Source organism: Ochotona princeps, chromosome 4 (genome assembly GCF_030435755.1).
Source record: "Ochotona princeps isolate mOchPri1 chromosome 4, mOchPri1.hap1, whole genome shotgun sequence".
Classification (NCBI taxonomy): Eukaryota; Metazoa; Chordata; class Mammalia; order Lagomorpha; family Ochotonidae; genus Ochotona; species Ochotona princeps.
In genome coordinates, this window is record NC_080835.1 from 96686913 (window position 1) to 96713769 (window position 26857).

Sequence of the window (26857 nt, forward strand, 5' to 3'; positions counted from 1 at the left end):
TTTACAGTCAGCCTATTCGCCCCTCTGACTCTCAGGCCGCACCCCAAGCCTGGAGACAGAGAGCACCTCCCTTCCCCCCCAGAGGTCCTGGGCAGAGGCAAATGGCCCGCCCCTCCCCTTCCACATCCAAGAGGGTTTCCCTCTGAGAGTTTCCAGCAGCCTGACCTCCAGCCTCTGGATAGGAGAATCTGACTGCTTCTGAACTACATAAAAAGGGCAAGTGCATTCATTACTATTATATTATTATACAATGTATAATATATAATGGCGATTATGCTGTCAGCAGCCGAGTCTCTGACCACAGATCAGAGGCTAGGGTGACATAAATCCATTCAGCCACGTCTTTGGAGCATCCATGTACAGGTGAGTGGATCCAACTCTGTCTATAACAAGGCTGTCGTGAAGTTTTCCCACGGGCAGCTTTGCAGGGGGAGCTTGGGGTGAGAGGAGGGTCTGAGCCAACAGTACTGCCAGTGGGGTGTGTCAAAGGAAGCTCTCCATTGCCTCAGGCCATGCTGAAAGCCCAAGGGCAGGGGTGAGGAGTAGCCTAAAGGTCCAAACAAGAGCTACTTTCCCCAACCTTTCTTGACCTCTTGGGACAGGCCTGTCTGGCTGGGATTCCCTTTCTGCTCTCCCAGCTGGCCTGAGTGTCTTTGTCTGAGCTTTATCCAGGCCCCCTGCCTGGTCTGGGGCCTGGCGATCCATGGCTGCCTGACTGGCTGCAATGGCTGCTTTGATGGGAACAATCAGCAAACTCCAGGGCAAGAAGGGGACTCTCCTCTTCCTTCACATTGAGGCTGCAAGCTCAGTTGTAGAAACCAGGAGGCAGCCTCCTCCGGGGGTGGCCATGGCCTATGCCTGGCTCCTAGGAGGGCTGTAACCTTTGCAGATCAGTGCATGGGCCCCCGGATTTTGGTCTTTCGGGAGAAGCCAGCTGAGCAGGCCCAGGCGGAGAAGCCCACTCGTGACTGCACTCCAATGCCCGGAACAACTCCCAGAGTTTACCAAGGGCTTTGGAGAATGGAAATAGCAGGGGCTTAGACCAGTTTCGCCTGACATTTGCGAAGAGGTGATCTACTGACAACGCCTGAGCCCCGCCCTACCCCATTACATGGTTTTGTCCACCCCCACCCACCCCGAACCCCAAGAAGCCAAGCGCCCCAGGAAGTCCCCAGCAGAAAAAACTCCGGAGAGCAGGAATAACGAATCCGAGTGTCACCTAAACACCTTTCTGGGGCCAGGGTAATGAGAATTATTCAAATGCAATCATAGAAATGAGGCCAGCCAGGCAGGCATGGGGAAGAGGGGAGGGGTTCTGGCAGCTCCGAGTTTCATATTTTCTGGGGAGTTCTCTTGGGGTCCTCAGAAAATTTCCCCTCGCTTCGGTCCCCTCAGCGCCGGATGTGTTTAAAGGGCGGCCTGGGTTGCTCGCCGAGGAAGGTTAGGCGTGGGGGCTGACGGGGAGGCTCCCCGGGGTCCGCCGCGCGGGGCGGCTGAGGCGACCTCGCGGCCGTGGGAGGCTGCCTCGCCCGCGCCTTCCGCGTCCCCGCCAGCCGGCGCGGGCCCGCCCCGTCGTGGCCGAGGAGCCTCCAGTAGAGGGAGACACTCGGCGGCGGCCCGGCCCGGAGTGGGTGGGGGTGGGGGTGGGGAGAAGGGGGAGTGGGGAGAGGGGAGGTGTGTGAGGGGGGGTGCTCCGGGGGGCGGGTCCCTGTGCCGCTGACGTCCCGAGCAGTGCTGGGAAGTATAGGCTGTGTTGTCACGCCGGTGTCAGTCTGATGAAGATTGGCATCAGGTAAGCTGTCATTCATTTCCATGTCAGAGACGCTTTTCCAGGCGGCGGCGGCGGCGCGGCGGCGCGGCGGCTGCTTGCTGCTGCTGCTGCGGGCGGCTGCCTCAGAGCGCGTGTGTTTTATTCTAGTCCCCAAGCCAGAGTATTATTCATTGCGACAGGGCAAGGAGGAGAGAGGGAGAGAGGGAGGCAGAAGGGAGGAGAGAGAGAGAGAGAGGGAGGTAGCAGGGAGGAGGGAGGCAGGGAGCAGAGAGGGACGGCGGGAGCGTGCAGAGAGGAGCTGGGGAAGCGCCGGGAGAGCGCGGAGCGAAGCCGAGCCAGGGGCGGCGAGGCCGGGCGAGGAGGCGGCGAGAGCGGCAAGGGCCCGCCCGTCTGCGTCCCGGCCCGGCCCGCGCGCAGCCCTGCGGCCGTCGCCGCCGCCTCGCCGCGCTCGGGCCCGTGCCGGGCGCGCATTGTCCGTGGATGCGAGGAGCGGGGCAGCGGACGCCGACCGCGACGGGCCCCGGATCTCGTGGCGGGTGGGCGGGGAACAGTGCGCCGCGAGCTCCCGGGGACCCGGGGACCAAGAGAATAGGGAGCTGCGCTCCGGCCAAAGCTCCGGTGCCGGCGACTGGAGGTTGGGGACCGCGGAGCGGCTCCGGGGTTCCTTTCTCCCGTCTTCGCGAGTCCTTTTGGGCCGGCGTCCACTCGGTGCCACCCTCCTGGAGCTGCTTTTGAGCGGCTGGAAGCGGGAGCGGCCGCTACACAGGGGGCGGGCGGCTGAAGTCTGGGAACCGCGTCCCCGTCCGGCCGGGCCTGGGGAAGCAGTGTGGGTTTCCAAGGCTGATCTGTGCGGACCGGAGAATACGAAAGGGGTCAGGGAAGCTCAGGGACCCTAGCCCGGAAGGAGCGGGTTATGGTGTTACTGGCTTTGCTCCGATTTTGTGTTTGCGCGTTGGCGGGAGGGGTTCATTAGAGAAGTGTGGGGGAGGCGCAGGGGTCCGTGGAGAGGCTTGGGGATCCAGAGCCCTCCAGGCTCGAGAACCAAAGGATGAGTTCGTAAAACGGGGAACGTAAAGCGCCCGAGAGCTGAGAACTGAGGGGTAGTGGGGCAGGGTCCGAGTCGGGCCGCGCAAAGTTTGCGTTTCTTTCAGGTTAGGCGAAGCGGCTCTCCCTGCTCCCGGGCCCGGGAAGGAAACGGGCGAAGCGGGCCGCGCTTTCCTGGGGCTCTTGTTGCAGAGCCAGGGTTCCCACTCGCTGGGGAGACCCAGGCTGGGAGGGGAAGGAGGTGGTTGGTAGGAGTGTAGATCAGCCCTGAATTAGGGCTGAGCTTTAGGGCCAGGGTAGAGTTTTGTTTGTAAGTATCCAAACTGCTTCAGAACCTCAGAACCGGGATTGCAGGGCAGCTGAGCAGTGTGCGCGCCGGCCAGAGCAGAGGGTAAGAGGTAGGCGTTGGGAGCACGGGGTTCGAGCCGAGGCTGGAGTCGGAGAAATGGCTGGTAGTTTTAGGATTCAGCCATGGGAGCATGACCATTTATTGGGGTCGAGGTTACTGGGATTTGGGGAAGTTCACGCGAGGGGGTTTTGACGATCCGCTGGTGGAAAAGCATTTAGGTGGGCGCCGAAAGTGGCTGTTTCGAGCAACAGTCGGAGACCCCTGCATTTTTGCTGCATCTTCCCGAAAGCGGATCTGGAAGAGGAGTGGATTTAATGAGCACAGGACTCAGTCCTTAGGAGACAGATCCTGGGAGACGGGGCAGCTTGAAGGGGCGTCCGGTAGACAGGGCGAGGGGTTCGGAATGGATTCGAGGAACCTACCCTGGCCGTTTGGCTGACTACGGAGGCATTTGGGGTTCCCAGGAGCGCGAGGGCCACCGCGGCCTGAGTTGGGTGGAGGTGGGGGCATTGGCAGTCTCTGGGCACTGCTCTGGGCCACAGGGCCGCCGCCCTGAGCAAGGTGGGCTTGAACTGGGGAGCCTCAATCCCTGCCTCTGTCTTTTGGTCTGCAAGCGGTGCCTGCGAGTCCCTGGCTCAGCCGGGGAACCCAGGAGTGCGACGTTCTTCCGGTGGGGCGGGAGGGAGCTCAGATGCACTGCTCTCACGCCACTTTTCCAGAGATGTTTCTGGGAAATTGACTTTCTAGTTTCAAAAACTCCGCAACTGGCGGAAACCAGAGGCTTCGCATTTTAGGGAGATTTCGACTCCTGCGTCTCCAGAAAGCGAGAAAATGATGGTGTCAAAACACGACGAAGCCCAAGTCCCTATCCCTCCCGTGTATCCTGCCATTCTGGCCTTCCCAAGCTCCAGCATCTTAGTCAAAGTAGGATGGAGGGCGCTGGGGCATCTCGGTCCTGGACTCTTCATCTCTGAACCGATTTGCATCCCCCACGGCTGTGACCTATCTTGGGGGTGTGTGGAGGGGTGGGAATAGGTGCCAACCAAGTAGGAGGGGGTTTTCCTTCGGCCAACTAGGGAAAGCATGTGTTAGCACTGGGGTGGAGGAGGATTGGCAATTTCCTCCCTGCCGTCCTAAGCCCACCCTTCCAGTTCTTGTACCCCCTTCTGGGGGACACGAGTGGCTGCTGAAGGCCGGGGGCGCAGCAACCAGTATAGCAACCGAGCTCCCAGGCTGTTGTTTTGCAGGCTTGGAATTTGTGCACGCTAGCTCCCGCCGAGAGCCCGGGGCAGGGGAGGGGGAGGGAGCCGTGACCTCGCAGAGGCTTCCCGGTCACCCGCCTCCCCTTTGTGAGCGCAAAAGGCATGAAAGCCGAAAGAAAGAGTAACTGCTCAGAATAAGGGACAGGGGGTTACCAGGGAGAGATGGGCCCGGCCGCTGCTCACAGTAAAATGCCTCGTGCAAATTGCACTGAAGTGTACCCAACTTGAGACTGGCTGTTTTATGGTCCTTTCTGGGAGTTTACTGCTCTCTGCTTTTAAGTCTATAGATCGCTTTAAGTTAATGAAAGTGCTGCTTTCAAAAGGGGTTTTTATTGTGCCGCAGTGGCAAACCCAGTACCTCCTCTCCTTTGCTCTTCCAAAATGGACCTGTTTGGAAAGAGGGAACTTGCAGGAGTTCCACTTGGACAGAGCTGGGGGGGGGGGGCGGCGGACGCTACCAGGTGACAATGAGGATTCCAAACAGTCGAGTCTAGCTCATCCAGAGAGCTCAGTTTGCTCTGCTCCCAGCCCAGTTTCATCCAGTCTTACTGTGCTGCCTTCTGGGCTTTGATTGGTTTTAAAGGGTGCCTGTTGCCTTTTCCCCAGTAGTCCGTTCCCCCAGGGCTTTAGGTAGGCTTGACCCCGTTCAATTAAACTCAAACTGGATTTCAGGATTTCAGCCGTGTGGCCAATTCAAACTGCAACTAAAATATTTACTCGGGGCTCTGGGGGAGGGGCTTCACCTTGCTTTTAGTAAGATAAATGTGTTTAAATGGCAGGGAACCCTGAAAAGGAACATGGTAAGCTATTCTCCAGTGTGTTTTCCTTTTCCCTTTTTCTAACTCTTTGGTACAAAAGGTGAGATGACAGGGTATTTTTTTTTTTTTTAATTAGGTCCTAACACAAAAACTGCAGTGGGGCTGTGCTGTGGCTTTGACCGCATGTCATAACCATTTAAACTGTGGTTAGTTGTTCAAAGCTCAAAGCTTCTCCAAGCTGTGTTTCATTAACTCTACACCAGTTGCCTGGAAGTTCAGTAGCAATAAATTGTATAAACACATTTGAAGTAAGTTAGTGATGAAATAAGGAGAATTACTGTCTTGTGAGTGGAGGATCCTGGATTCATGGAGTTCCAGCTTAACTGGAAACATACCTCCTCTCCCTTGGCCTTGAAGTTTATGGGTGCACCAGAGTGTGTGTTAAATTTCTTTCTACCATGTCCATCTTCAGCCTGGGGCTGGAACTCATTAGAGGCCAAGGCAAGCCTCGGGAGCAAAGAGGCTGGGTCTTAAAGGAGTCTCTATCAGCCTATTTTAGGAACCAAACCAAACTGTCCACCTGGCTTCCGTGACCTACACAGGAATACAGCAGGGGAAAATTAGATTTTGAAATGTTTGAAGCTTATTAATACTGTGTTGTTAGCAATCGAATTTGTTTTTATTAAAGAAACAACCAATAAAATTTATGGGCTCCCAACATATTGCAAGATTCCCTTGCTATTTATTTAGTCATCACCACCACCAGTGCCACACACACCTCATCCCACCTTTCTCAAACTACGTCTCCAATTTCAGATTTTGTTCCTGATTTATTTAATCTGGAGCACATTTTCTAAATTAGTTCGAGGAGGGTGAGAAATGCTGCTAGAAGTTTTCCTTTTTCCTGTGCTGAGTGGCACAAGGGCTGCGATGCTGTGAGATATATATAAACGTGTGATGCAATTGCTGGAGGTGACGGCAAGTGAAGCAGTGCCTGGATCCAGCAACATGCAGATCCCAGCAAGGAGAAGGTGGAAACGCTGCGGAGGGAGTTAGAGGGGAATGAAATTGCCATGCGTCCCTGCAAGCCTTGAGTCTAGCCAGCGTGCCATGCTTTGTATCAAACACTTCACATGAGATCCATGACTTGTTGGAAATTGAATTATATGGAGAGGCAGAATTTAAAGGGAGGAGCTGCACGTGCTAGGCTCTGTCCATCGGGGCAGCATGGTTGGAATTGTTGAGATGAGGATCTGTTAATTTAATTAAGTCTAATACCTGGTGGTAAAGGGGTGGGGTTTGGAGAAGGAAATGCTCAGGAAATAATAGGGGCTGGCAGGTCAGCATGCTGAGCTAGTGTTTAGGCTAGAATTGGGGGCCTGGCAGCTTCTGTCCTATTGCTACCTGGCCACATGATCCCAGTGCGTCCTCTGTCACACCTGCTCCTCACAGGCATGTGCAAGGAGTGTAGGATAGCATGTAACAAGCAGAGAGAGCACTCTACATGACAAAATGCGGAAATTTGTACGGAATACAAAACTTCTTTCCTTGCCTGGCTCCTTTGTCTTCCGTTCTCAGGAGTTCTTGGACTTTGGTGAAGGGGCTAAATTCCTGTCTTCACATCTTAGAATTTGAAAACCCTGCTGTGATTCCAAAAAACTACCTGCACTTTACCAAAGGAGGCACTATGGTTGCGCTGGGAGAACCAGCCTGTTTCTTCCCCTGTGGTGCTACATTTATGATGAACACAGACTTCTGCCTCTCTGAAACGCAGCTTTTGCCTCTGTGCCTTGAGAAACACCAGGCTGCAGCTCTGACTACTGTGACATCTGATGGGGCTGGGGACTGGGGAGTGGGGCTGTCCTGCAGCTAGTCACAGCCTGAACCTCACTGGGCTGTCTCCCTGCTGGCAGATCAAAGCAGATCCTGCACCTGGAAGCCTGTGATGATACGCTCTGCGCTTAACACTCAAGTGTATATATGCGAGTGGATGCCTTCCTCTCTGTGCCTGAAAAGCTATCCCTTATTCTGGAGGTGCTGCTCCAGAACAAGCTTGTCTTTCCCTTTTCCCTAATCCCGGTGGATTCCTTGGCGGTGGAGGAGGTGCGGTGATTTGTTTTCCCCCTCCACATAGTCTTCCAGCCAATCTCAGGCGACACCTTAGTCTCAGTTTTGATTGGGAGGAGGCCGGGAGACAGGCTGGGGACAGAAGGAGCAGCAGTTGGAGGGTGCAATCTTCCTACCAGAATTCTTTAAGAACCCCTAGCAGTGAGGGAGAACAGATCTTGGGCCAGCTTAGTTCATCTCACACCAGAAAGTGGAGCTGCGGAAGAGCTTGCAGCCAATGTGGTCTCTTCAGGGGAATCTGCTGTTTGGCTTGGAAGCCTCGCCATGGGGCTCTGCCTGCCTGGGTTTCTAATTACAAGAAGGCCGTTGCTGCTAAGACCTATCTCACTAAAAACACATCCCTGTGTGTAATAAGAAACCCTAAACCGGGCAGGATATTTTAAAACTGAAGCAATGAAGATTAGATTAAGTCTCCACCAAACAGCTTCGTTCTTGTATTATTTTTGGCTGGAATGTGGAGAAAAGCAGCTGGCCCTGGGGCCCAGAGCAGGCTCTTGAGGGTTCTGATGGGGCCAGAGTGGGTGGCGTAACTGTTAGTTCTGTGTTTAGTAGGAATGTGGCCAATTTCATTGCTACTCAGTCAAGACTCTGTGTGTGTGTGTGTGTGTGTGTGTGTGTGTGTGTGTGTTGCCCGTGGGGAGGAAAGAGGGAAGTAGGGGGTGCCCACAGTGGGGGAGGGGAGATGCAAGAAGTAGAGTGGGGAAAGGACCAGGCCTTGATGGGTCAGAACAGTGGCTGTAGAGTCAGCTTGTCTCCAAGGAGGCTTTTAAACTCCTCACTTCATTAGGACCTAGTCTTTTGTGTTCAGCTTGTACTTTTGCTTCCACCCACACCCCTCACCTAGTAAACCCTGTCATTTTCACCTGGCCTTTGGAGGCATCTTAACATATTGTGACTTTTAGAGCCCAGTAATCTGGCCTCATGATCCTGTGTTCTCTTCCCGTGGTGGAGGGAGCAGCATGGTTTTCATTCATTCCTTCGTTCTTCCATTTAGCAAGTATTTAAGCGAAAATCTTCTGTGTGGCTGGTGCAGTCTGAAGTATGAGGGTATGGCAGCAGAAACTGGCCAAATGGACGCCGTCACCATGATGCCTGTCCGGATGCTTACAGTGGGGGGAGTGAAAAATGCTGGCTTTACAGAAAGAACTGCGTTTAGAGCCCAGCTCTGCTGCTTGCTACCTGTGTGAATTGAAGCAAGTTTCTTGGCATCTCTGATTCAGTTTCCCCACCTGTCAATTCTCCTGGGAAAGAACCATACAGAGAGAGCACGCGAAGCACCTGGAGAGGGCCTGGCAAGAGCAGAGGTTCACTGACAGAGCTGTGCTTGCCAACCTTGTGTTGGAACTGATGATCCACTTGGCAGATTATCCAGCATCCTCCTTCCCATTTATGTTTGCTTCTTTACATAGGTTCTCTCATAGGTCCTTTCATAGGTCGCTGGAGTCTTCGGGAAGCACTGGGGGGCAAGTGGCCGGTCAAGGTTGTGGTCTGGTGTTGCCTGCTATGTACAGACCCCGGCCTCACTCGTGTTATAAAGTAGATGCCACTGAGGACAGTTGGGAGTGGTGTGGAACAACAGAGAGGGCAAACACGGAGGTGAGGCAGGGATATGCAGAAGTGACATGGCGCAAGGCACCAACCACCTTATCATCAAGTGAGGCGAAAGGGGGGTGGAATGGTGGAGTAAGGCGGGCAGAGTGGCCTTCCCTAGCGCTGACCTCTGAGAGGAGTTGCATTCTCTACCGAGTGTTCACGGACAGCTGAAATGTGAGACTCCCAGGTCATGGTGCTCTGGGGCTCTCCTGGGGCAGCCTGAACTGGAGGGAAGAGCTCAGCCCCTCTGCTTGTTCCAGATGGCCAGAAGTGGCCTGTCACTACCCAGGAGTGTCACACAGGCCTCTTGGTTGGGGGCAGCCCCTTGACCACATTGAGGGACTTCTGTTGACATTTCAGTGGGTAGAGCTTAGGCTCAAGCGTTCCCAAGTGAGGCAAACAAGTTCATTTCATTCTTGGCTGCACCACTGCTGTCATTTCTTGCTTGTCCTAAGCAGAGAGGGAAGACTGTAGACACACACCTGGCACTACCCCGTCCGTGTGGTTAGGGTGGTGAAGAGAATAAGGATGGTGGATTCTACTCTCACTTGGCCACTGAGCAGCTGTGTGACCTTTAACAAGCGGTGAATCTTGTCTGGATCCGAGTTCCTACCTAAGAAGGAGTTTGAACCCGTTCTCAAAGCTCTGTGATTCTGTTTCCTCACACCTGGATTGTGTCATCAGCTCTTCCCCGAGATAACCACTGCTTTGACAAACCTAAGCATGGCTCCTATGGGAGCTGTGAAGGTCGGACTGCCAGGGTTCCCGGGTTAGAGGGTCTCAGAACTAAGGAAGCTGATTTTGCCTCTCCCGATGGTCTTCCCAGGGCAAGTGGATGTGTCCCAGCCAAAGAGGTTGGCTCCGTGAGGCAGTGTTCTCAGACTGAAGACTATCTGCCTTCTTCATAAAAATGTTCATTCATTTTTTATTTTGTAAAAGACATTTTTTTTAAGTTTTTATTGGAAAGTCATATTTATAGAGAGAAGGAGGGACACAGAGAAAGATTCTCCATCTGCTGGTTTACTCTTCAAATGGCTGCAGTGGCTGGAGCTCAGCTGATCTGAAGGCCAGAGCCAGGAGCTTTTTCCGGGTTTCCCATGCAAGTGCAGGGTTCCAAGGCTTTGGGCCATCTTCTACTGCTTTCCCAGGCCATTCATAGTCAGGGAGCTAGATGGGAAGTGGAACAGCCAGGACACAAACTGGTGCCCATATGGCATCCTGGCGTGTTCATGGCAAGGATTTATCCACTAGGCTATTGCACCGGGCCCAAATTTTTATTTATATTTAAAATATTTATTATTATTATTATTATTTTACTTGAAAGGCAGATTTATAGAGAGAAGGAGATACAGAAAGAGAAAGAGATTTTCCATTCTCTGGTTCATTTCCCAAATGGCTGCCATGGCTGGAGCTGAGCTGATTTGAAGCCAGGAGTTTCTTCTGAGTCTCCCACAAGAGCACAGAGGCCCAAGGACTTGAACCAGCCTCTGCTGCTTTCCCAGGAGCCAGGACTAGAAGCAGCCCCAATAAAGGATGCTGGTGCTGCAGGTGGAGGACTAGCCTGTTGAGCCACTGTGCTAGCCACATATTTATTTTCTTAAAATGGTGTTTTATTTTATTCTTATTTTTTATTTGCAAGGGAGAGAGAGAAAAGGTGGTAGAGAAAGAGCTAGAAAAGGAGGGAGGAAGGGAGGCAGACAGATCCGGTGACTGGGTCACCCCTCACAATTCCTGAAATGGTTTGAGCCAAGTCAAAACTGGGAGCCAGGAACTCAATAATCCAGATCTCACACATGGGCGGTAAAGATTTAAGCACTTGAGCTGTCCGCTGCTGCTGCCTAGGGGACACACTGGCGGGAAGCTGGAACCAGGAATGGAACTGGTGCTTGAACCCAGACACTGTGATATGGAGTGTGGATGTTTTATCTTGCACCTTAACCACTAAGCCAAATCTTACCCCTCCTGGTTATTGTTGTTGTTGAGACAGTGAAGCAGTGTGGGAAGGAAAGGAATGAAAGCCTTGGAGACAGAGTCTGGGTTCTGACCCTGGTTTGAGGACTACTACACACTGTGTCCTTGGGCCTGTCACTTGACCTCTTGGAACCTCCGTTTCCTTAGCTTGGAAGTGAAGACGAAATCACAGCAAAGCCCAAGGAGGACTGTTGTGAAAACTGCAGAGGAAAGCATCTGTACGTGGTAGACACATGGTAAGCTTGTGGTAAATGTGAGCTTCGTTCCTGATAAAATTATCCGCATATGCTTGCCTTCAAACCACCTGACTGCAGCGGCAAAATGGGTATTGGAGTTCCTTTTACAGATGAGAGAAACTGAGACTAAGTAGTGAACATGGTAGGTCCAAGCAGGGAATGCAGACGTGTTTGCCCATTGAGGAAAGGGAGCACCTTCCTTTGGGGCAGCCTAGTATTATCTTGTATAGGGGTGATCTGGTGATCTTTCTTTAAGCCCTTGCTGAGCCCAGAGCTGTTTTGCTCTACTTTCCTGAGTTCCTGGGAATTAACTGAACTCATCTTTCATATTCCCCATACCTTTGTTAGACAAAAGCTGGATAAAGTTTCTGGCTGTCAAAACCTGGAAGATCTATGTATTTTTCCCTTCTACAAAACCTTTAGTCACTGGTGGGCTGGGCTGGCACCAAGAAGCTGAGGTAGATTTTAGGGCAGGGAGTATGGTAAATGGCAGTGGAGAGCATTTGGAGCCTTGAACTGCCGTATCCCTTGGTCAGCAGCTCACCAGCCTGTGAGACATCATGGGGAATTAAGCCCATTGGTGGTAGGGTCTAATGCCAATTAAATCAGAGGAGGGGTGGTCTCCTTCATTCCAGAGAAGCACAACAGGTGTGTGTGAGTCAAGGGGAGCGAGCTCCAACCTAGAGCTTCCTTTGTTTGTGGCCCAGCAGCCTTTTTTTTTGTCGCCGTGCACCGCTCTGTTCCATGACCAGATGTTATGGGTGCCCTTCTGCTGAGCTGTTCCTGTGGTTCAGGTGAGAGTCTGCTGTGTGCCTGTGACCTCTGACTCAGGCTCAGGGGCAGGGGAACAGAAGCTCAGGGAGGCGGGGTGGATGCCAATGCCCCTGGTGACAGGTGCTCGTTCTCACTCCAGTGCCCTCCCCAAGGATCCATCCATCAGTCAACAAGTGTGGCCTGAGCTCGCTGTTTAATTAATGTCCATTAGTGAGCTGTGGGACCTCACAGCCTCATCTGTTAAAAAGGCCACATGTTTTTCTTGGGCAGACAGAAGAAACACAAGTCGACTGAGAACAAGCAGTGTGACCTTAACACATCTTTTCGCCTCTTTGGACACCAGCCTCCTTATCCTACCAGCAAGGAGGCTATTTGTACGGTCTCTTAAAGCTCCACCATCCTGTGAGGCCAGGGGCTGTCCAGGTTAAAATGTGTGACTCCATGAGTTTGGAGAAGGTGATGGCCAACCAGAAGGCATTTACTCCACTAGCAGTAGGTTCTGGTCCATCTCCAGTTAAGGTGGCGACTAGGACTCCTTGATTTGGATGCAGGGACTGGGAGGAACCCTCATGGTTTGCAGGAGGAACCTGGGACAAAAATCAGGCAGGAGAACAGCTCTCCTGTGTCCTATATGATAGGGACCTCCTGGCCTCTCTCCTATTCTGCCACTGCCAGCCCTGGGAGGAGACAGTTTGTCTTACTAGGGCAGAGGTTATTCTGGACACTCCTGACTTCTGAGACAGATTCTGGATGTAAGTCCAGGAGCTCAGTGGGATCCTTCCAGCATTCACGTGATGCCTGTAACCAGAGGATATGACTTTGTCTCTTGTACTGGTAGAGCACCCCCCTGGGAGGGTACCCCCATTCATCAGAGCCTGTTTGGGGTGCAGACTGCTAACGCCTGCTGACTTCCATTGTCGGAGAGGTCCTTTCCAACTGGATATCTGGTCTCCTATAAGGCTTTTCAAAGTTGGGCCCGGCGGCATGGCCTAGCGGCTAAAGTCCTCACCTTGAACGCGCCAGGAGCCCATATGGGCGCCGGTTCTAATCCCGGCTGCTCCACTTTCCGTCCAGCTCCCTGCTTGTGGCCTGGGAAAGCAGTTGAGGACGGCCAATTGGGACTCTGTAACTGTGTGGGAGACCCGGAAGAAGCTCCTGGCTTTGGATCAACGCAGTTCCAGCTGTTGCGGCCACTTGGGGAGAGAATCAATGAATGGAAGACCTTCCTCTCAGTATATCTGCCTCTTTAATGATAATAAATAAATCTTTAAAAAAATGTTTCTATTCAATTTGAAGAGAAGGATGGGAAAAGAATGCTGTTCCCAGGTGGTTCTCCAGCTGTTGGCAGGAAGCAGGGGAACTTCCCGAACATTCTTGCTGCCCATAGTCCTGGTGCAGGCATCGCTGGCCCAACTCAGGAGGGACTGGATTCTGGGGAGACAGAGGCTGGTCTGCTGTGGCTAGCACATGGATAAAGGCAGGAGGTGGTTACTTCCTGAGCTCTGTGACTTCTGGGTGAGCTCTTCCACAATGTTCACAGATAAGTGGAGGCTCCATCCTTGGGTGCCAGCTCTGCACTGGTCCTTTGCCGGCAACTCGCATCAATATTATATTGAATCCTCACTGCAGACTTAAGGAGAATGAGGCTCACAGAAGGTTGGAGGATTTCCTGAAGGTCAAGGTTATGTGTGATTCTGGCTCCAGTGGTCTTTCCAGTCCCATGTGCTGCTCTAGAGAGTGCTGTGGTTTGGGAGAAGTTGCTGGGTTTCTTGTCTTGCCCTTCTGAGATGACATGCTCTTCCAGTTCTTTGTATATTGTTCAGTGTACGGTACAGGACCCTGGATTGAGTGGGTCCTGGGTTAAGGAGAAGGTGACAAGGACGACTGAGGCAGGAAAGTTGGGAAGAAGCCCAAAGCCTGGGCTTGAGCTTTGATTCAGGTCTGTGCTTTCCCTGTGATTTTTAAAAAAAGATTTATTTATTTTTATTGGAAGGACATATATACAGAGAGAAGGAGAGACAGAGAAAGATCCTCTGTCCACTAGTTCTCTCTCCAAGTGGCCACAATGGCTGAAGCTGAGCTGACCTGAAGCCAGGAGCCAGGAGCTTCTTCCTTATCTCTCACACAGGTGCAGGTCCTCAAGGCTTTGGGCTGTCCTCAACTGCTATCCCAGGCCACAGAAATGGAGCTGGATGGGAAGTGGAGCATCTGGGACACAAACCAGCATATGGGATCCCAGCGCATGCTAGGCAAGGACTCCAGTCACTAGGCTACCATGCCAGGCCCTCTCTCTGTGAGCTTAAAAGTTGTTCTCACCTTTCTGCAAATCGGCTGTTAAGGTAGGGACGAATGGGGAGCTACGTCACATATGTGAATGGTGTTATACACATATAAACATCAATGAAAGTGCCTACACTGTGCCTTCCATGTCATATGTGGGGGAGAAAATTGGTTGGCAGAGACTCTTATGTTTCTTATTAATTTAGAATGAGTGCACACACACACACAGTCCATCTTGTCCTCACTCACAGTGTGATGACAACAGTGTTTAAGCGATTAGAAGCTGGCAGGATGGTTTCCACAACTGCCCCATGGCTGGGCACGGACAGTTCCATCTGGGACCCCTGACTGCTCTGTGGTTTTGCAGATGACAGTTCAGAGTCAGTCTACCTTAACTATGTGCTACCGTGCGTGCTAGTGGTGTTGTTCACTTTTATACTTTCCTGTCTAGCCCTGCACAAGGCCTTTTTGGAACCTGCTTGAGCAGTGGGTGAGGGGCCTTGGCTTCTTCCTCTGTCCATAACAGCCATTCAGTGTATACTTACAAAGCAACTTGTGTGTGTCAGAGACTATGCGGGTCCTGGGGATATGACTATGAACTAGAGAAACGGGCTGACTGCTGGCCTAGCTCACAGCCTGTGGGGAAGAAGACATGAGAGTTGCATGGGTGACTAGTACTGAGTTTGTGGTAAGAGCTCTGGAGCAGGAGTGCAGGCAACTGTGAGAGCAGAGAGGGAGTGTGACCCCCTTTGGATGTCTCAGTGGGCTTATTCAAGTCCATGGGGTTTAGGTCCATGTGTGCAGGAAGAATTGCTGTAAACAAGATCAGAAGTAGGGGTAAGCACTCCATGGCCTGGCCTGGCCATGCCTGACCTTGCCTGACCTCATGCTGAGTTTTGTCCCTCCATCTCTGGTTGAATTGTCCTTCCATCCTGTGTTAGGGTTTGACTCTATTGTAGAACAAGGTGAGAGGAAGATGTTAGGCACTTCAGAGAGTGTGTGGTTTCCAGAGCTTTCCTTTCCAGGCTGTGTCATGGGGTGTAGTGGATGCCTCCACACAACCCTTCCCCAGAGTACTTCATCCTGTGCTGTTTGCAGGCATAACTTTTAGGAGGGACCTTTAAGAAATGCTGACAGTCTGTTCCTCTTCCTCCCTGCAGCCCCAAGTAGGCCCATTTGATGTCCTGGAAGTCCCTGATGATACTCACATTTGGGTCCTTTTTGAGTTTGATTTCTAGGGGTCTTTTGTGGGCAACAGCTGTGAGATAGGCAAGGATGATTGTGTGGCCTTTTTCTTTTTTCAGCACCAGCCATAACAATACTGTTTATTAGAAAAAATCTGGCTTTCTCTCTTCCTGGGTAGGAAGGTGATTTGACCTTGTCTTTTGAGGGCTTGGAGAAGTGGCTGGGAGAGTGACCAAGGCTGTGTCTTTCCTCTGGAAACACTGAGGACCACTTACCACTTACCCCTGCCTCCCCCACCTCCCTAATCCTAACCCCAGAGAGAAAACTCGGAGGATACACAAATGCCTTAAGTGGGGTAAGATGTGCATACAAGGGATATTCAAAATGGTCATGGGATGGGACCCTGCCCAGCATTGTGTCTCTGTGGGTTAGACTGCTACCTGTGATGCAGGCTTCCCATACAGTCACTGGTTCAACTCCTGGCTGCTCCACTTCCAAACCACTTCTCTACTAATGTGTGTTGGAAGGTAGCAGAGGTTGGCCCAAGTGCTTGGGCCTCTGCACCCAAGTGGGAGATCCAGATGGAATTCTAGATTCCTGACTTTGGCCTGGCCCATCTCCAGCTCTTGTGGCCATTTGGGGAGTGAGTGAACCAGTAAATGGAAGATCTCTCTTTCTCTGTCTCTCCCTCTGTGTCTGTAACTCAGCCTTTCAAATAAATAAGTAATTTTAAAAACAACATGTATCTGAGAATATATTTAAGTTATATGAGAGTTCAACAAGTTCATGGAACAATGGAATTAAGACAAGTTTATTTTGGTACAAACTAATTGAAATTTACGTGCAGTGTTTTCATAATATGCATTTCTCATGAACTTTTCACGTGTGTCTTAGTCTCTCTACCTTTTAAATGAAAAAGATAAGCGTGTTCTTTTGAAGAAATGTTCTTCTTACTTTGAAATGTGCACCCTTCTCATTTAATAACTGAATCAACAGAGGCCCATTGAGGATGAACAGCACACTCGGGATAAGAACTGAGCTCTCCCTGGATTCTCTACAGGAAATATCCTTACTGTGTGACATAGCTCCTAGGAAAAGGTGGATTTGCATTAAGGATCCTGGCTACCTATTCTGCTCCTGAGTTCACATGACCTTGGGACCACCTTGGGGGCTGCTGATAAAGGCATCTCTGAGCTGCTGCTGAGCGGTGCATATCCCTCCTCAGTGCTAGGAATCACAGTGGATGAACTGTCATCTGTCAGGGTCCATCTACAGGAAGTGATTGCTCAGCTCTGACTTGGTACCAGTCTGCTTCACACAGGGATGCATAGAAGTATCAGATTCTGGCCTGCACTTCAGGAACATCCAGTCTAGCCAACGAGCCAGTGCTTTACCAACATCAATAATCACATTAAAATAAGAATAATAGCAAACATGCATGAAGTGCTTAGTGTATACCAGACACTGAACATGTGATGTCTAGGAGTTCTTATGTCTACCTTGTGACTCTGAAGGTGATATCCTCCCTCTTTCACATTTGAGTGACTGGAGGGATAAAGCCACACAGCTAGTAAGCTGGGGAGTCAAAATTTGAACCCAAGCTGTTTCTCCCAATATACATCCTCATATCCTTTAGGTTAAACAATATTCAAGGCAAGACTGCAAGGAGTGGCATGATGCAGTGATGTGAGTTCAGGGCAGGGGCTGTAAGGCTGCTGGCAGCAGTGGAGGACACTTCTTGTATGAGCTGCTGTCTGAAGGAAAAGAAGGTTGCGGAGCAGGAGAGGCTTTATTCTTGTGTTTCCACCCTCAGAAGGAGGCTGTGGTTGGGAGTGAGTGTGCCTGCTGAGGGACTTGTAGTGTCCCTGGGTGCCTCCCTCTCCACTTAGTACATGCCATTGGAGATGACAAACATGAGTAAGGCCCTCCATCAGATTCCCACTGAGGATGAGAGGAGGACCTTGAACTAGTCTGACCTCCTGTTCCCAAAAGATTGGTTCCCCAGGGGCTTAGGGTATAAGGATTCTGCCTAGTTTGGGGGAGGAGCCCTTTGGAAGAGATCCTCAGGAGCTAGAGTTGTTAGATTTTGGGGCAGCTTTCAAGAAGATCCTGTATACTGTCTCGAAACCTGTGGTTGTTCCACCTGCAAAATAGGCTCACTGCAATGTTGGTGGAGTGAGCATTGGATGGGGGCAATGTCTTGAAAAAGCCTGGCTCACTATGAAGCACCTTCCTTTTTTGCTTGCTGCCCTAAAACTCTAGCTCAACTTAGACTAGCTGCTGTTGGTCTCGGAGCTGCGACACCAGAGAGAGGTTGTGCGTCTGTGTGTGTACATATGAGTGAGACCTGGCCGCTTGGGGACTAGGCTGGGGGTCAGGCCTAAAGCTGTTCTTCTTAGAGGAAGAGCCATTGATAATGACCCTCAATTATGTTCAAATCCTGAAAATAGATTTGCTTTCATGTGGAGCTACAGAATGCAAGGAAGACAAAGACACAGAATGGTTGACTTTCCTAATTTGCTCATAACTATGATGTTAGTCCTGAAATCCACCCTTGGGTGTCAGATACCAGGGACAGATGGCCACCTCTTAGTCAGTGAGAAATAAGAGGAGGTTGTATAGCTAGGGACTCTTGCACCCAATGAAGGCTGTATCAGTGCTCTGTCCACTTGGAGCCGTGATGACTCAATGGCTGAATCTTTACCTTGTAAGTGCCAGTATCCCATGTGGGTGCCAGTTCAGATTAGCTCAGCTCTAGCCCTTGTGGCCATTTGGGGAGTGAACCAGTGAATGGAAGATCCTTCTGTCTCTCTTTCCATAAATCTGATCTGCCTTTTCAATAAATGAAAAGAAAAGAACAAAATTAATAAAGCAAACATGGGTTGGCCTCAAATCAGATTTCAAATTCTGATCGGGTATGTACTCTCAGCTTGACTTTGACCATATATCCACACTTGAGTCTAGGGGCCTCACTTCTGAAAATGCAGACTATGTAACTATCATGGTGCTGCTGGACACTTCACTGGCCTGTGGCACTTCAAGTGCCTGGCACATGATAGGTATTGAGTGTAACAGACTAAACCACCTGGGCTATTCCTTTTATTTTCTGTGTTGAAGACAGGATGGGAAGGAGCCACTTTACTTGGAGATATTGGTCTGTGGCCAGTTCTTCCTGGCTTTTCCACATCAGCTGCTTCGTGGTCGTATCTTGGTCTGACAGCAGCTTGAGGCTGGGGCCTGAGGACTCTTGGACTTTCTGTGGGGACAGAGATAAAACCAGGTGACCTGCTGTTACCCCTGCCATTGGGAGTTTTCCTCTTCCTTGTTCGGATTTCTGGAAAACAGGAGGGCTCATTACTGTTTGGAATCCACAAAATTTGCATGAGGGAGGGTGGGAGCCCCTGATTTAGTTTGGCCTTCCTGTGTGATGAGGACTTTGAGACTCAGACATGGTGACACATCTAGATTTCCCAGCCAAAGGCCTGGGCAATCTCTTGGTGCAATAGTCCAAGGAAGTCTTTTGAACTCCAGGAACCTGGCATATGATGACTGTGACATGCAACAAAGCTGCTTTTGATAGTAGCTTGTCTACTGTGGAAATTATGGGTGACGGTTAAAGTTCTTTGCTAGCTTCCTTCCACCACCTTAGTCTACTTCTGGGCCACCAGTCCCCAGTGGAGGGTGACCTGTGTTTATGAGACATTGATTTTTTTAAGTAAACTTTATTTTTGCATTGACTTTTTTAAGTGTTCACTAAATTAGGAAGAAAAACACCATTTTCAAAGATATTCTAAAACTCTCAACAAAAGGTGATTTTTTTTCCCCCGACCAACTGTTTTCTTGAATCAGCCACACTACAGTTGACCTCTGTGAGCCACAGGCATCAGTATATTTCATTTACTGAATGAATTAAGTGTTCATTCAGGGACAGTGTGGGCAAACGAATGGTTATATTCCCAGCAAAAAATATGAATGGGCTATGACTCTGAGCTAAATGCTCTGTTTTGTGTGTGGAGATATTCCTACATTACATCATGTATGCTTTCAACTTATTTGACACCCACCACAGAGAAAGAGAGAAGATGACAAGACTTGATTTCTGTGTGAAATTTGAGTGAGGAGACAGTCATGAAAATTTGAATTATTTCCTCTTGGTTTTATAACAATACTGAAAAGTAGTTTTCTTTTCTTTTCTTTTCTTTTTTGTTTTTTTTTTTGAAGACTTATTTATTTTTATTGGAAAGGCAGATACACGGAGAAGGGGGAGAGACAGAGAGGAAGATCCTCCGTCTGATGGTTCACTCCCCAGGTGACCGCAACGGCTGGTGCTGAGCCAGTCCGAAGCTAGGAACCAGGAGCCTCCTCCGGGTCTCCCATGTGGGTGCAGGGTCCCAAGGCTTTGGGCCATCCTCGACTGCCTTCCCAGGCCACAGGCAGGGAGCTGGATGGGAAGTGGAGCTGCTGGGACTAGAACCAGCACCCATATGGGATCCTGGTGCGTTCAAGGTGAGGACTTTAACCGCTATGCTATTGTGCTGGGCCCTGGAAAGTAGTTTTCACAAGATAAATTACAGGGCAGAGAATATTAATATATTACAGGGCAGAGTGACTCAGCCAGAGTCAGGGGAGGTCAAATGGACTGCAGGGGAGACTTCACTGGGTCATGAATGGTGTGTCAAATCCTTGACACTGTGTCCGTATGGCAGGCTGGAACTATGAGGATGACTCTCCCCATTTTTACATTAGGCAAAGGATTAAACCACATGGCTGGTGAAGTTTGAATTGCGTCTCAATTCTGCGTTTCAGCTTTTTTCCATTAGAAACCTTATGAGCTCATACCCTATGAGCTAGGCTTGGAATGTTGAGTGGGATTGAATAGATGGAAAGGTGAGAGTTATAAAAGGGAGTGTGCCTGAACGAACACTGCTATAGGATGGGCATTGAAGTTCTCCAGTCAGCCTGGAGAGAAGAAAGGCAGCCTACCCCAGGGGTGTAGAACCCACAACACTGAGCACTTTCAGGGAAGAGGCTTGAGTCTCTGGATCATAACGCTTGCTGACTGCTGTTGCTTGCTCTCAGCTTGGAATCTCTTCTCTGCACACGCAGAAAGCCATTCTGGTTAGCTTGTCCCTGACCTTGAATTGGAGTCCGGCATTTTCCAATGAGCTCTAAAAATTCCCTAGTGACAATAATACACATGACATCAACATCTTATCTCTGTGTAATGCTCTGCTGTCTACATGGTCTTTTAACATGAAACCCCAAAAAACCCATGAACAAAACCTTTCCTGGTGGTTGGGCAAGGTCCAGGACTCTGGGCCACTTGTGTTCAGACCTCAGAAGGCAGGCCAAATCTAAGTTCCACAGGTAGGCTCACAACTGTTTGCAGCAGTACTTGATATGTAGTAGGAGCCCAGTAATATTGAGCGGATCCATTTTGTGAGTACCTGATTCCAATATCTCTGAAGGAAGCAAGTTGCAACCTAGCCCTTTCCTTTCAAGTTGTCTGGAGTCCTCTGCCCTGTTGTATACAGTGACCCCAGGCTTCCTTCTGAGTTGAGGTTCTAGCACCTCAGCTATGCACCTTCATAGCTACTGAATTCGAGAAATCTGGTTTCATTTGCTTAGCTTAGGTATTTTGGATTCAAATGTAATTTGAGAATAGAAATCAGATAATTACACCCTACCTTTTCTTTTCTCCATTTTTTTTTTCTTTTGGGTGGCAAAATAAATGTAGCATTTGCTGGTTTAAAGCCACTTTTAAGTGGATGATTCAGTAGCATTAATTAGCTTCAGCATGTTGGACAAACACAACCCCTCTATTTCCAAGGCCTTTCCATCTTTCCAAGTAGAAACTCTGTACATATTAATAAATGACTCTGTGTTCTACCTTCCCCTCACCTGATGATCACCTCCACTTTACCTTCTATCAGCTTGACTCTTCTAGGTCATTCATCTAAGTGAAACCATACATGCTGGTCCTTTTGTGCTTGCTATTTCACTTAGCATAATGTTGTCAGGGTCCATCTGTGCTGTCACATGTATCAGAATTTCATTTCTCTCTATGAAAGAATAATAGTCTGTTGATTGTACAATCATCTGTTCATCAGTTTATGGACATGGGTTATTTCTATCTTCTGGCTATTGTGAATAATGCTATTAGGAACATTGGTGTACAAGTACTTACCTGAGTCCCTGTTTTCAGCTATTATTATTAATTTAATATTTTAATGTTCATATGGGTTTAATTTTGGCCATGGATTGGTTTTGAACTATCACAAATGGGCTTCTTAATGTATTCATGATACATGGTAATTTTCATTTCGTTTTTTTCTCTTGCCTTCATTCTTTTTTATTAATAAATTCTTTTTATTTTTGATGATGTTTTCATAATTGAGAGGGATGCATGTCCATGTGGACCACTAATAAGGGTGGGGAGTGTTGAGGAATGGGGGAAAGTGGATGAGACAATTGCCTCTAATCTCCTTTTGTCCTCCTTTATCTGGGGAAAGTAGGGAGAGAAGGGAAGAGGACTGTTTGCAGCAGCCCAACTGCCTCAGTACCCAGGAATGGGGTATGGCCAACCAGTGTCATCCCAGGGTCCCCGATGTGGAACATGTTCTGAGGATATTGTTTAAGTGATTTTGCTAGTTCTGAGATGCTGTTGATTTTGTTGCTCCAAGGCTGAGGAAATCCTTCCAAGTTCTCTTGGCTGACATAGTCCATCTTAGAGTCTTGATTTGCATAGAGACCTACTGTTGAAGCTTGACCAGGAGAGCTGTCCAATTTGTTCTTCCTTCCAGTACTCTGCAGGCTTCAATGATCTGCTATGTCCCCATGAGCATCTGAGCATGCTATCTGCTGCACAGGTTTCAACAACTATGGAGACTCAGTTCTGACATATGCACTCCATGGTCAGACCACAAATCCTATGATTTTCACCATGGTTGAAGTTCTGAGTCCCGTATCCAGTTGGGGCGGGGTCCCCAAAGAAATCTTTCCATAGGTGACCCAAATCTGTCCCCTGTGTGTGCCAGCCAGTGTGGGATCTGGCTCAGTCCATCACCTCTACAAACATACTGGTGTTTGTACATCAGCCTACAAACACACTGATGGCTGCAGTCACCTTGTTAATTCTGTTCCCAGCCCTATCTCATAAACAAAGCAATCAACACTGTGGCCCAGACTAACCCTGACCACCACACACTCACCTCTCACTCACACCAGCAGAACTGCAGCCTGCCCCAAGGCCTGGTTCATGGGCATGCTGGTATGTGATCAGGTCTGTCCCGCATCCCACTCACCTCTCGTACACATCAGTGAGCACAGGAGCCTAGCTCAGACCAACTGACCCCACTATCCAGCCCACACTCATACTGGTGGATGCTACCGCCTATCCAGCCAGGCCTGCCCCTAGCCCTCATTCTCATGCTCACCGGTGGGAGCTACAGCCCATCAGAGGAGTACCCATAGTTTCCCTACTAGGCTCACTTCTAGTCCTGGATCTTGCACTTTCCAGGTGGTTCTGCAGTCTAGCCTGGCAGGACTTGTCCCCAGTCCCAGCATCTGCTAGATGATGGTGCAGCAAAGCCCAACCAGCCTGCACTTATTTTGGCTCAAGCATGTACCAGTGGATATGGTTGCTTAGGCCAACCTGACTTTCCCCATAACCCAGCTAACATGTAGGCAAATGAGCTTTGAAGCCCTGCCCAGCCTGGTCTGTCCCCAGTTCCAGCTCTCACACTCACACTCACCAGTAGAAGAAATGACTCAGCACAAGAGCCCTTGCAGCTGTCCAGCTGGGTTTGTCCCCTCATCTTGGGTCTTACATGTGCTGATGGGAGCTGCTGCCCAGTCTGGAATGGCCTACCCCACACATATCTTTTTTTAAAAAATAGAATTGGCAACTATATCTGGCACACTGGTATAGTTAACTCAAATTTGGCATTAACCAGGCCCGGGATGCCTGTCAGCTATTAGCTACTTTTCTCCTAGCAGTGTATCACTTGCCTAGGTATAATGCAGCCTAGGCAGTTGCCTACAGCTGGGGCTTCAGTTATTTTAAAAAGATTTATTTATTTATTTGGAAGGCAGAATTACAAAGAGATAAGGAGAAACATAGAGAATTCTTCTATCTACTGGTTCATTCACCAAATGGCTGCAACGGCCAGAGTTGGGCTTGAATGCAGCCAGGAGTCAGAGCTGGGTTTTCCATGTAGCTGCAGGAGCCCAAACAATTAGTCCATCTTCCACTGCCTCTAAAGGTTTGTTACCATGAAACTGGAGCAGAAATGGAACAGCTAGAACTCAAACCAATGCCCATTTAGGATGGTGGCATTGCAGCGTGTGATTTAACCTGTTATGCCTCAACACAAGTCCCTGTTGGTCTCTGTTTTGAGTATACGATTAGGAATGCAGTTTCTGGGTCATATTCTAGATAATTTTATGTTTAGCTATTATTAAAAAAAGATGTATTTATTTAATTAATAGACACATAGAGAGATAGAACAAACTCGCATTGGCTGTTTACTCCCCAGATGTCTGGAATGACCAGCAGTTAATCTACTCCAAGCTGGGAACTGAAAACTCAATCCAGGTCTGCCATGCGAGTGGCAAGAATGCAATTTCTTAAGCCATAGTCATTGCTCTCCAGGGTCTGCATTAACTGGGAGCTGGGCTTAGAAGCCAGAGATAGGAACTAAACCCAAGTGCTCTGATGTGGGGCACAGGCATTCTAACTGGCATCACCACTACTAGGCAATGACTGACCCTATTTTAACTTATTGAGGAGCTACCAAGCTGTTTTCAGAACCAGCACCATTTTATTTTTCCACTAGCAGTTTTCTATATGTTGTCCAATATTTTCTGGGATTTTTAAAATTATAACTATTCTGGTAGGTATGAAGTGGTGTGTCACTGTGATAGTGTGGTTTTGCCCTGAACTTTCCTGATGACTACGATGATCTTCAGTATCTTTGCATGTGCTTGTTTCTGTTTGTGTATATTCTTTGGAGAAATGTCTTTTGTAGGCCTTCCCTTATTTTGAAATTGGGAGGTTATCTGTCTCTATTATTAAACTGTAAAAACTCTTTGTGTATTCTGAATATTAAATCCTTATCATATACATTGTTTACAAATATATTCTTCCATCCTGTAGGTCATGTTTTCAGGTTCTCGGTAATGTTTTTTGATGCACTAAGTTTTCTAATTTTATGAAACATAATGTATTTTTCTTTTGCTTTTGATGACATATGAAATAATCACTGCTTCCTTATATTCCCATAGTTTTGTGGTTTTAACTCATATTTGAATTGTTCATCTATTTTGATTCATTTTGTGTGTGATATGGTATAAGGGCTCAACTTAACTCTTTGCATATGGAAATTTAGTTGTCCTGAAACCCTTTATTGGAGAAACCATTCTTTCCTTATTGAAAAAACTCTTGGCTCCCTTATCAAAAATTAATTGCTCGGGCCCGGCACTGTGGCCTAGTCGCTAAAGTCCTCGTCTTGAAAGCCCCGGGATCCCATATGGGCGCCGGTTCTAATCCCGGCAGCTCCACTTCCCATCCAGCTCCCTGCTTGTGGCCTGGGAAAGCAGTTGAGGACGGCCCAAAGCATTGGGACCCTGCACCTGCGTGGGAGACCTGGAAGAGGTTCCAGGTTCCCGGCTCCGGATCGGCGTGCACCGGCCCGTTGCGGCTCACTTGGGGAGTGAATCATCGGACGGAAGATCTTCCTCTCCGTCTGTCCTCCTCTCTGTATATCTGGCTGTAATAAAAAATGAATAAATCTTTAAAAAAAATTAATTGCTCATGAATGTCTGGGCTTATTTCCAGAGACTGGGTGGCTACCATAACAGCTTCCACATTATAGTGCCTGAGTTTGATTCCCGAGTCTGATTCCTAATGTAAGCTTCCTCCCAATGTGTTTATTAATAGATTTTGATTCTATCCCTCTAGTTGATGCTCCCATCCTTATGTTCCTACCATACTGTTTTGATTACTATAGATTTGTGGTAAATTTTGAATTTGGGATAGGGGAGATTTCTTTCACACCTTTCTTTTTCAAGATTACTTTGGCTAATAAGGGTTCCTTGCAATTCCACTTTAATTTGAGAATTGGCCTTTCCATTTCTGGGGGAGGGAAAGGCTGTTGGATTTTGGTAGGGATTTCTAAGAACATGCAGATAACTTTGTGTGATATTGGCACCTTCATAATATTAAATGATCTTCCTCATAAACATGAGCTGCCCTTCCATGTACTTAGCTCTTCTTTAACTTAGCAAAATTTTTTATTTTTTCAGTATACAAGTTTTTCACTTCTCTAATTATATTTATTGCTAGGCATCTCATTCTTTTATTCTATCAGTGGAATTGATTTTTAACCTTGCTTTCAGATTGCTCATTACTGATGTCTAGAAACACAGTTGACTAGTGTGTGATTTTGTGCTCTGCAACTTTGCTGAATTTATTTATTCTAGTAGCTTTCTTGTGGATTATTTGAAATTGTTTCAATATGACAAGTGAACATCTTGTTTTAGTCTTGATTTTAAGGGAAAGTCTTCAGTCTTTTACGACTGGTAATGATGTAGTTGCTCTTTTTGTAACTGGCCAATAATTATTCCTAGGAGCCTGGGTCTGATGGAGATGGGGCGCCCATCTGCTTTATTACCCCCAAAACAGATTTTTTGCCATAGAGAATCTTATTTGGAGTCCTGATTAGAGAAAATACTCCCTAATTAGAACATGTGAATTTCATGGCAGCTCTAATCACACTGTTAAAAATGTTAACTGAACTAAAAGCCAAACATGAAGGAAGCTCCTACTATGCTGTAGAAACTTTTAACACTTCAATTGACCCAAAAGCCATTGGAGACAGTTTTTTTTAAAATTGTAACGGCCCTTCATTTTAGAGGTGAATAAATGAATTCCAAAAGACTGTGGTGAGTATTTAGAGAGTTAGGCATAAGTGGCAAGTTCCCAATGTGTAAAGTAATTTTCAAGGAGGCTGAGAGAGTTCCACCCTTCTTGTGAGGACACATTAAACCTTCTCTGGAAGAATCAAGATGGCAGTATAGGGTAAGGACACATTTAAACAGATGGAGAAACATTAGCCAGTGTGAAGCAGAGAGGTCACATTCCAGGAAATAGGAAAGGACAGAATGACAATAGAGGGAAACCTGGAGACAGACAGACACAGGAAAGCAGCGGACACAACAATATGTGTTGTAGTCACCGATACCCCAACCCCAATGGCATTCACTGAGCAGCAATCTGAACTACACCAGCAACTGAAACTCCACCACCAACAAGGTGGGAAGGGGCATTCACAAGGAGCTCAGGAGGTAAACCGAAAGAAGTTCCCATACTACTGGTCTGTTGGATTTGACCAGGAGCAAAGTAGAGCAGAAGGTCCCAAACAGGTGTTGCAGGAACAGGGTGGATTTCACAGCCCAATCCACCCTCTAGAACTGAATTGGGTGCCATTTTGTATAGGGAGGCAAAA

The 26857-nt window shown here is 48.8% G+C and overlaps 1 protein-coding gene across 3 annotated transcripts in view; it reads left to right on the top strand.

The window, feature by feature from the left end:
* The first annotated feature begins 1706 nt into the window (after positions 1 to 1706).
* PKNOX2 (PBX/knotted 1 homeobox 2) overlaps positions 1707 to 26857 on the top strand; it is a 283491-nt gene continuing 258340 nt past the window's right edge. Inside the window, exon 1 of one of the 3 annotated variants that reach the window (XM_036494843.2) lies at positions 1707 to 1792. The gene's annotated coding sequence lies outside the window, so the exon portion shown is untranslated. The remainder of the gene's footprint in view (positions 1793 to 26857) is intronic. The other 2 variants (XM_058664060.1, XM_058664059.1) reach the window with 2 other exon arrangements.